The sequence below is a fragment of the Priapulus caudatus genome, unplaced genomic scaffold (genome assembly GCF_000485595.1).
Source record: "Priapulus caudatus unplaced genomic scaffold, Priapulus_caudatus-5.0.1 Scaffold533, whole genome shotgun sequence".
Lineage (NCBI taxonomy): Eukaryota > Metazoa > Priapulida > Priapulimorpha > Priapulimorphida > Priapulidae > Priapulus > Priapulus caudatus.
This window is the reverse complement of record NW_014577594.1, coordinates 22,884-34,299: the sequence shown is the minus strand read 5'-3', so window position 1 is coordinate 34,299 and position 11,416 is coordinate 22,884. Positions and strand designations below refer to the sequence as shown.

At 44.1% G+C, this 11,416-nt stretch overlaps 1 protein-coding gene across 1 annotated transcript in view; it reads left to right on the top strand.

The window, feature by feature from the left end:
* The first annotated feature begins 6,572 nt into the window (after positions 1-6,572).
* Positions 6,573-11,416, top strand: part of LOC106811386 (protein phosphatase 1 regulatory subunit 3B-like) — a 19,166-nt gene continuing 14,322 nt past the window's right edge. The window contains exon 1 of the mRNA XM_014814975.1: positions 6,573-6,639. The gene's annotated coding sequence lies outside the window, so the exon portion shown is untranslated. The remainder of the gene's footprint in view (positions 6,640-11,416) is intronic.

Below are 11,416 nucleotides of genomic sequence, written 5' to 3'. Positions count from 1 at the left end.
ACTCCACCACAGAGTCACCGCAGTAGACGTTAGATGAGCGCTGTCGCTATGCGGCACTTGTTATTAGAAAACCATTGTCCCCGATTGCCACAGGCTGTAATGGGTTGGTTGTACTTTTTTGGTTAGTATTTTGTTAGATTGTTAGTTGGGAGTGGGTACGTGCGCTCTTACTGAGTCTAGGCTTTACTATAATGATATATATTTCGTTTTTGTAGATTTCGTTTCATCTATGTTACCAAAACCCCCATACTGGTATGGGAGGAGGATACAGAAGGTAATAATTTGTTGGCACATTCAATCTGTCCGACTGTGTTTTACGGTGAATTTTGTATTCACAATTTCACATGAGCTGTTGATATAGCAGTTAAATGTTATTGGGTTATCGAGTACACGAGGCTAGTAGTGGATTAAAGGTATTCGAGCATCGACGAGTTTAAAACGACGAATTTGCGAATTTTGCTTCGTGAACTATAATCGGAAGAGTGAAATTATGCAATACCAATCCTCGCCTACGCTGGTCTCTTACACAATCAGATTAAAGATAAAATTATCATCAAAATGTCGCAGGGCAAGCTAATATATATAGCTATAAATAGAAAACTCAAATATTGACTGCATGTAAACACGATTAAGTTACGTAATTCTTCGTAAGCGTGCGTACGTACGTGAGCAAACAAATGCGGAAATTACATTTTGCATACGTGTGCGTACCTATACGCTGTACATTGATAACCCGTACCGTCACTGTTTTATACGCGAGGCGGTACGTCTGCCGTTAATTAGCTACTCACCTCACGTACACACACCTGTGCGCGGCGAGACAAAGTCTCACCTGACGCGCTGATGATGATGCGAATAGCTGCGAGCGTCGGCAGATTGATTTACCTGATGCCGTCGCTTGCCGTATGTCGGTGAAATCAGCGGGTGTTCGATTCTACAGCTCAGCGATACTACATAAGTCATCAATCTTAGCGAATTGACACATTACATGTATATCAAGAGTAGATAATAACACAAGAGTTACACACCCGATTCCCGCATTTTTAACCGATTTTTCTCATCAAAATTTGCCACCAATAAAGAAGCAAGTGTATACGTCGTTCCTCAGCTTATTATGACCACTAATCACTCACCTTCGTGGTACTGATATTCGTTTACATTATATTTGCTAGCGTATTGCTGTAAGTCTTCGTGTACACTACATACAATAATTATAAAGATTTCCTTCGCAATTACCGAGCGGATTAATGAATGAAAAGCAGTGTTCGATTCTACAGCAGCTGCTGCATGTGTGAAATCAGGACACTCGAACACGCGGATCCCTCCCCCCACCTCATGTAGCGGGAGCGAAGGATCTACACCGGTAGAGTTAGAACATGAGCTGACACACTCTGACAGGCTGATGCCTTCCTTACGTCATGCTGAGCTGTTAAAAGATTTTTTTATGTCGCGTCGTCGTTTCTTATGTGTTTACGTCGCGGCTCCGTGACGTCACAAGAACGAACAGGAAAAGTAAAGATAAAGCGCGAGATGAGATGAGAAACCTCATGAAGGGAAATGTGAGAGTAAGTCTCGGCTGGCTAAACGCAATACAGTCAAACCTCGGTTATCCGAACATCAAATATCCGAATATCGGATTATCCGAACAAGATCTCAAGGTCCCGTGAATATTTAATAAGCCACTGGACCACCCGTGACTATGGCTTCCTTTATTTACGATCAGATCCGTTATCCAAACAATCAATATGCGAACAAAATACTTCCCGCCCGTCTCGTTCGGATAATCGATGTTTAACTGTATAGAGCAGTTAGCGTGAAACAAAACACAAAACAAGCGTGATCAGGAGTGTTATCTTAGCGGTAGGATTACATTAACATTTAATTGGCTCTCGGTAGCATGGCGCCTGTTGCCAGAAAAAAAAATTAGTGTAAATATTTTTTTCTAAAACAACACAACTTTTTCTCGTAGACCACACTTCTATACAGTGCGTGTGAGAAAACTCGTAACTGTACCACGTTTCTGTCATTGGTCTGTGAGAAAAGGTTGATGTTGAGGATATATTTGTGTTTGACAACGGCCCCTATGTGAGTTACGTTCTGCGTTGCCCGACCGACCATGGGCCCGTTGTCAAGAAATACGTCGTAAAGTTGAGACTAATGTTATTTTGTTTCTGTGACAACCTGGCCATAGTCTCCTCTGTGATTGTGCACGCTTGCGAGAACGCGAGAAGGTAACATATAGTGGGGCAGGTATGTGTAAATATTAAGAAGAATTGTAGGTTTTGTGCGTTATAAAACGCACATAATTGGCGTATATGATATTGATATTAAGGGTATACTAAATGATTCCGATTTCGGATATGTAACGTAGTGCCAAGCTGAATTTTCTCCGTAACGCCCCTATATGTTATACACTGCTGTGCGTGGCGGTGGTGCGAATCTGTTTCCATGTGGGATCTGGCAGCATACCTCGCGCGTGTGGCGTAGGTGGTGTTTGATGTATGAACATGCAGTAGCAGTAGCAGCTCTTCCCGTCCGCACAGTAGCATATTTGATCGCCGCCGGTGACGTCACTAACCGCAAGCTGATATCAGCGAGGATCAGCTGGTGGCGTCTGTGCTGCGGATTGATGATGTCTAGTTCGTACAAGTGATATGAATATGAGAATGTTTACGAGCATGTCAATGAGAAAAAACGCGTGTGCGTCCTCCACAGATAAGGAAGGAAGACGGTAGCAGTATCGAGGGGGGCGGTGTACACCGTGTTCCTCCACGTGACATTAACCATGATATACTATCATGTGCGTGCGGTGCGTGCGTGCGTGCGTGCGTGCGTGCGTGTGGTGATGGCCTTCTAAACAGCATCCATAAACTAGTGGTACACGCTGTTTTTATAGCACGACTGTAACATCATATATGTACTATATACGATCTTTGAGATGAATAAGATCTGTGTTTGGCGATTGCTTGGTAATGTGATGTCTTCCGTGATGTCTCCGTGTGCGCGTCTGCTTTCCCACAAAGGAGCTACATATAACTAGCGTTATAATGTAGCTCCTTGCTTTCCACGTGTTCTGTATGGCCGGCGGCCCTGGGTGTTAGCTGGAGTGATGGGATGTGCTGCTTGCTGCTGGCTGCTAGTGGTGGTGGTCACAGGTGGTGGAGGTTGAGGAGGAGGAGGAGGAGGGAGGAGGAGAGGCAGGAGGAGGAGGAGGAGGAGGAGAGAGGAGGAGGAGGAGGAGGAGGAGGAGGAGGAGGAGGAGGAGGAGGAGAGGAGGGGAAGAGAGGAGGAGGAGGAGGAGAGAGGAGGAGGAGTGAGGAGGAGGAAGGAAGGAGGAGAGGGAGGAGGAGGAGGAGGAGGGGTAGGAGGAGGAGAGAGGAGGCAGGAGGAGGAGGAGAGGCGGGAGGAGAGGAGGAGGAGGGGAGGAGGAGGAGAGGAGGAGGAGGAGGAGGGAGGAGGAGGAGGAGGAGGAGGAGGAGGAGGAGAGAGAGGAGGAGGAGGAGGAGGAAAGAGAGGAGGAGGAGGAGGAGGAAAGAGAGGAGGAGGAGGAAGGAGGAAGAGGATGGAGGAGGAGGAAGGAGGAGAGAGGAGAGCGAGGAGAGAGGAGGGAGGAGGAGGAGGAGGAGGGAGGAGAGGAGGAGGAGGAGGAGGAGGAGGAGGAGGGAGGAGGAGGAGGGAGGAGGAGGAGGAGTGAGGAAGGTAGAGGAGGCAGGCAGGAGGAGGAGGAGGAGGAGGAGGAGGAGAGGAGGAGGAGGAGGGAGGAGGAGGAGGAGGAGGAGGAGGAAATATGAGAGAGGAGGAGCGACGAGCGAGGAGGGAGAGGAGGGGAGGAGGAGGAGGAGGGGAGGAGGAGGAGGAGGAGGAGGGAGGAGAGGAGGAGGAGGAGGAGGAGGAGGAGGAGGAGCAGGAGCGAGGAGGAGAGGAGGGAGGAGAGAGGAGGAGGAGGTAGAGGAGGAAGTGAGAGGAGGAGGGGCGAGGAGAGGAGGAGGAGGAGGAGGAGGGAGGACGGAGGAAGGAGGAGAGGAGGAGGAGGAGGGAGGAGGAGGAGAGGAGGAGGTGGTGGTGTCTGCTGCTGCTGCTGCTGCTGCTGCTGCTTGCTGCTGCTGCTGCTGCTGCTGCCTGCTGCTGCTGGCTGCGCCTACTATTAGCTGCTGGCTGCGTGCATGGCGGGGGGGGGGGGGGGGGGGGGGGGGGGGGGGGGGGGGGGGGGGGGGGGGGGGGGGGGGGGGGGGGGGGGGGGGGGGGGGGGGGGGGGGGGGGGGTATGGTGCGTGGTGCGTGGTGCATGGTGTATGTGCAGTGAGTATCTTGTTTGCCTTGATCTTGATTTAGGTCAATGTCATGGCCACGTATCTTCTCCCTGTACTGCTACAGGCGTGCTGATAAACAGGCGAGTACTTTTTACAAGCCATCCTCTTACATGCGTGCTCTACAGTAGACTCATGTATAGTGACTGTATACGGCAGTATATATGTCAGTCAGGGATACATTGATCCACAGAGGAGCAACCATGTAACCCTTCCCCACCCCCTCATTTTAGTTATCAGGGGAAAATTCAACAGTTCTTAAGTAATTGCTACAATTCAACGTTGTATATGTCGTTGCTGTTTTTCAATTCGTGATTCGAATCGCTGTTTATGGTACTGTAGACACGAATTGCGCACTACAGTGACTACGCACAGAAGTCGTATAGAAGAACTGTAACCTTACCTTACCTACCTTACCTTTACCTTACGTTACCTTTATGGTCTGCGTTTAGCTTGTAAAAAGTTCTGCCAGACCGTCTATTACTGTTGTCTAGGCGTTCTAAAATGATTACGTCCGAACCTGGGAATATGTACAGCGAGGTGTACAGATGTACAACTATATATGGAGAAAGTTCTATTTATAGTTAATTGTTATTAGTATATTACTGCAGAAGTACATTTGCCAAGCATCTATCGCTGGCAGCTGTGTTGCCATGGAGATGTTTAAAACTGCCTCCTTAGCAACTAACTAGTAATACTAAAAGACAAAGCAAATGCCACGTAATATTGCTTGCGTGGTTGGTATCTTGATTTACAAGCATTTTCATCGCATTTTTTCTAGGTAGTTATATAGTACATTATTTTAATATTGTTTGGTAAAGAACGACCGTCCGTGTTTAGACGTGGGTGGAAAGTTTCGTAAAGCAAAGATTGGTGGAAGGTAAAGGTGGTCAGCGGTACTGGCTGAGACGCTGATGAGAGACCACACAACACACGCGCGCATAAATGCTGCTTCTCACAGCCAATCAGTCGTCACTGCCGGTATATATGTTCTGATGTTATGTAGACGCAGCAGCCAGCACACACGTGATAAGCAGCTGCTACAGGTGGCTGGCTGATCATGTAGCTCAGCATCCTAGGCGCGTGCCACCGTCGACATCCTTTGCCAGAATCCGACACCTACTCGTCTTCCAAACTCTTCCCACAAGAAGAAGTGGCAATGAAGGAAATGTTGTGCATCTAAAGTATTTCCAACATAATTGATTTCGAATTCGATTTCGAGAAGTGATTTCGAAATAAATCCTAAAGTTAATGGAATGATATTCTGGATGGATGATATCAAGAGCGTATAAAGAAGCTTCTTTATATATATATATATATATATATATACCTTCATTATATATATATATATACCTCTTTATAGAATGCCTTCTTTATACGCTCTTCATGATATGATTGTGCACTTAGTAACACCCGACCGTAGACAGCTCATGATACCTCTCTATTGGCTGGCTGCCAAACGAAGTCTTTACACGTTCTAAGAGCCTCGACTGGCAGCGGTTTACATTGGAAAACAACGGAAGCTGTATTATTTGTAAAATGCGGGGATGATGCTATTTTTACTTTCACTTGAAGTTAGAGCGTGCCAGGAAACGATTGCGTCGTTGGGCAGATGTGTTGCGATGAATGTTTTCATATATGGGTGCGATCAGATCATGATGCGGCGTGTTTCTTCCCGTCGTGTTCTCTAAACTTGAAAGGTGGCGAAGCACGCACAGTGAAGCTTGTAATTATAGTTCCGATCCTTCGTAATGTTGAAGTAATTATGTAACGTTGAAGTATGTTTGTTATGTATGAATAAATGATATAGAAGAAATCCAAACTTGTGTGGTAACCTGAATAAACTTTAATATATATGCTCGCACACAGTGTGTCTATCTTACTCCCCCGACCACAACCAGACTCCTCCACTCCTACATCTCTGTCTCCCCAAAACTCCCGCCATGTCTACACTCGATTCTGCACCCCTATGTTCACAATGACTTCGAGAATCTGCCTAACCTAAACACGCTTATCCATTATTCCCTGTAACATCAATGGCGGCCACACAAAATGCGCGACGCTGTGTCTAGATAGACTATTACTAAAACAAACCCCTAGTCTAACTCACATGACTACTCTATGTAAATCTGTAAAACATATATGTTACAATTATATATACATACATATACATCAAGAGTTCATAATATAAAATGTTCTATTAAATATGGACTCTTGATATACATTAGATGGCACGTGTTTGAAGGATGTTCATCTGTTTTATTGCAGATAGATATTGGCGCCGTACATGAGAACGTTCAGGGAGCTTGCTACGACACAGAATACGCTAGCAAGTACGTACTATACTAGCTGTTAGTTTTGATGAAGGGGTCGTTGTCGTATCCGGTACTACAGATAAATATGTACCTGAGTACATATATGTATACACAAAGTGTACCAGACTTGTACTACAGAAGTGTACCCTAACCCTAACCTAACCCTAAACATATGCTTATATATAATATAAACATAATTACTAAACAACCTAAAACACCTCGGGTACTATATCTGTAGTACCTGATACGACAACGACCATCTGCGTTAGTTTTCATAACGATGTAAATTGTAATTATCCTATTCATCACCACTGATCATGTTGTAAGAAAAATCGCTTGGGATTAAGATTGGGTTTAAGGCAGAATATTGTCATGTAGAGAGATAACCTTTTTGAATTGTGATGTCCGCGAGACTTCTCTGTATCTGAGACAGATACTGACTCCTGTTGCATGCGCGTCATGCTAAGTTTCCATGTCTGCATTACTAAAACCTGTAGTCACCGTGACTGCCTCAGCCTTGCAAAAATGTTTGGTTGAACATACTATTAGCTTGTCTGTGTTGAAAAAATGTATCATTTGTATTTTGTATTTGTATTCGTATTGTATATATATGTTGCTTCTGTAAGCCAACTAGATAACTGATTTTTACAGGGTTGTACATACATTAGATATTAGCCGTTTGTAAATATTTAGTTCATACAGGATAGCATTCATCCTACCTGCTATCGCTCTAATGTCGTATGAACAACGTATCATATTGTATCAGTAACCAATAAGAAGGGTATATATATACATACATATATATATATATATAATATGTGTATGTGTGTGTTATTCATGCCAAGGCCAGTCTTAGGAGACTAACGATTGTAATTCAATAGACCTGTTGGAAGATCAGACGCTTTTTTACGTTTAAACTAATTATCTGGAGTTTTTAAACCTATATTTAGACGTCTTTTTACATTATTTTTTGCCCACCAATCGTCCCCATTTTAAAAGCTAGTAGAAACCAGTTTTAGACGAAAACTTAACCATAGATATAGAATTATTTTTAATTAAATTAAGATTTCAGTTATATACTATGTACAAAAACGTGTTTCAATGTTCACAATGAATATATTAAAAGAACGTTTAAATAATTTGCTTACCACGAGTACTGTACCAATTAATACATGTTCTGCCCCATGTCCATAGACTGGGCTAACGCTCCATTAGGAGTGTTCCCAACTTTGATATCATTAATGATTAATGATTAATGATTAATGATTAATGATTAATGAAAGATGATTGATAAAGTTGGGAACACTCCTAATGGAGTATCACCCATAGACTGGGCACTTACTTACAAAGGTGAGATTTCATTTTAAATGTTATTTAGCATAAATATACGCATGGTCTAACGAAAACCAATAGATAACTCTAAGTCGTTCGCAATTTTCCTCCATTTTATTTTTAATGTTCTGCCTCCATAGAAATATTGCCAGTCGGGTGCATATATAGCTGGAGACTTGCTTAGGGCAACTCTCCAAGTGGCAGCAGCACAACTACTGCGGTTCAGCCACTTACATGATTATATAGAGTCGATGCATGTATCTTTCCTTGCAATACTACAAAATTAACGTCTAATTATAGAGAATAATGTGGACATGTTTAATTGTTTACGCAGCACATTATACTAGAAGGTCATTCAGTAATGTTTGCGTTCATCAGATTGAGTCATGAAAGGTTACGTAGTAGTGTAGAATTCGTACAACTGCCGATTGGCATCCAGGGTTCGATTTTAAGGACAGCAAGCAGCAAATTAACGGCCTACGTTGGTCAGTTTACAGGGTTCGAAATTAAGGCCAGCAAGCAGCGGTTTTGCTGCCTGCTCCCAATGTCATCAGCAAATACTTGCTGCCAAGAAATTCCTGACAAACCACATAGCAACAGCAGGAAAGATTCTTCCCGGTTGAGTAAATTCGCGGTTTGTCTTTTTCACTGGCAGCAAGGCCTGGTAAAAACGCTAATTTCTAATCGTGGATACCTTTAGCTAACGCACGTTCGCCTGAACTTCATTCATAGAACTCTCTAATATTCTGTCTGAATTTGAAGGGAATTTTGAGTGTAGCTTAATTAGCTAATCATGCATAGCATAATTACTGCGTAATATACGAGGAGCAATAAACGCCTACACGATGCAAAAAGCTGTGCTTAAAATTAGTAGGTTACGTGATAGTAGCAGACTACAAAATCCTGGCTACTTGTTTTTGCCATGGAGACGAAATACTCTCAGCAGAACGCATTCGACACGTCATCAATCACACTCAAATAGCTGAAATACATGAAACTCGGGCATTTTGCCAGTTTGTGTAAAAACGAAAATTGGTGCACGTGCACATGTTGTTGTTGTTTTCGGTTTCTTTATTTTATACTGGACTCGAGGGTTTATGCCTGTTAAACATGCCTGTTAAAATTGCTAGAAAGCATTGATAACATAGGCAGTAGGAAATAGCATTTTGATCACAAAGAACAAGCCGGTATCTTACTATAAATTGGGGAATTTCTGTCTGGCACTCGTGTGTGTGTGTGTGTGTGCGTGCGTGCGTGCGTGCGTGCGTGCGTGCGTGCGTGCGTGCGTGCGTGCGCGCGCGCGCGTGTGTGTCCGGCTATACGTTTCCACACCGCTCAACGGATCCTCTCCAAACTTGGTCGGAACATTCTACAGATCATGACACGTTGCATGTCAGGCTATTTTTTCCACAGTTACATTTTTTTCCCATTCCACTTTCAAAAACATTAAAATAGTGGGAAATTTTTGCACCGAGCGCGGGGCGGAAAAAACTAATCCCCAGGCACTCTGTGAGGGCGAGCCCACCATGTAGGGGTGGTCGGGTAGGGTATGGTTAGGATTAGGTTAGGGTTCGGTTTAGGATTATGGTTAGAGTTAGGCCTACCCTACCCTACCCGACCACCCCTACACTGTGGGCTCACCCTCACAGAGTTCCCGGGGATTAGTCTTACCCGCGCGGGGCTCTAATGAAAACAAACCGCGCCACCTATCGGATCTTATATGAGTTAATATATAGTTTTAACACTTTTAATAAAGGCATTTTTTTTTATAGAAATAAATATAAACATACACGGCAGTGTCTACGGCAGTGGCAACGGGCAGTGTCTAGTACTAACAAAAGTTAATTATTTTCGTGTGTAATGAATATAAACGTGGTGTAATATGTACAAATACCAATTGGGTTCACCAAACATTTTTTAAGTGTTTATACTTTTGCCGGCAATAGTTTTGAAGTCATGGGCTATTTGAGACCCCCATTTTGACTAGATGTTATTCAAAGGTTTTATGCGGCTATTTTTACTTCTTTCTCTGACTTATTCTGATGCAATAGCGTCGGTTATTTTTAGTTGTCTGTGTAGACTAGTGCGGCTATATTTGAACTTCCGTATTTTGCCTTTCTTCTAAAAAGTATTGTGGCATGTCAGCTTATGTGATAAGGTGCAAACAAGAAAAGTTGAAACTTTATTCCTCCACATTTTGTGTCGACTTAAAAACGGGTCCCAAATCTCCGTTTTTTGAACATGTCACAATTTTCCATCGTGTACCTGTTTGCATATTTATACTGTCAAAGGAAATTTTCTGGGCGAATGACACAAAAGACGAAACCAAATTCATGCTATCTGGTATCGCACAAAAAATGTTATCCTGTTTACACTTCCTGTGTTCTCAATGTCAAGCTAACGGAATATCCATAACAACAAAAATGAAAATGAAACGTGTAATGAAAAACACAGGCAGTTCAAAAGTTGTCTCGCAGAACTCTGCTCGTGCATGCACCTTTAACGTGTTTCGCTCGATCTTCGTGGCTGTGTGCGGATTCCCGAAACAAAAAACATTGCTCAGCTGAGCGTGTTTCGCTGAACAAGCAATGTTTGATTCGCGGAGCGTGTTTTCGCCTGAGCGTACGTTTTGCTCGGGTGTGTGCGTCAATCGTTCTGCTACACAGCGAAACGCCACAGACGGTCTCCAATCAATGTTCTTAAAAATATCACATGACACACAAAATTGGATGTCCATTGTGTGGCTATTTTTGATGTCATGTGACAGCGGCGCTGTACGCAGTGTTTCTGTATGTTTTGCTCAGCGGTGTGCTGTGTCAGGTGGCGTGTGTGCGCTTGCTCGCCGAGCAGAACGCGAAACGCTGGAAAACAAAATTTCCCGTTTTGCTCGGGTGTGTGCGCTAGGCTTTAGCAATTAGGGAGAGAGAGCACAACATATTTATTTTGGCTCGTGCGCAAAAGAGCGGGTGTTCGTTTCCGGTGCTGTTTAGAATTCTTTGCCTTCACTTAAGCACAACGCACACACCCGAGCAAAACGGGAAATTGTTGTTTTCCAGCGTTTCGCGTTCTGCTGGGCGAGCAAGCGCACACACGCCACCCGACACAGCACACAGCTGAGCAAAACATACAGAAACACTGCGTACAGCGCCGCTGTCACATGACATCCAGAATAGCCATCCAATGGACATCCAATTTTGTGTGTCATGTGATATTTTTAAGGATATTGATTGGAGACCGTCTGTGGCGTTTCGCTGTGTAGCAGAACGATTGACGCACACACCCGAGCAAAACGTACGCTCAGGCGAAAACACGCTCTGCGAATCAAACATTGCTTGTTCAGCTGAACATGCTCAGCTGAGCAATGTTTTTTGTTTCGAGAATCCGCACACAGCCACGAACATCGAGCGAAACACGTTTTTGCTCCACGTTCCGGTGTTTTGCTCGGATGTGTGCGTTGGGCTTA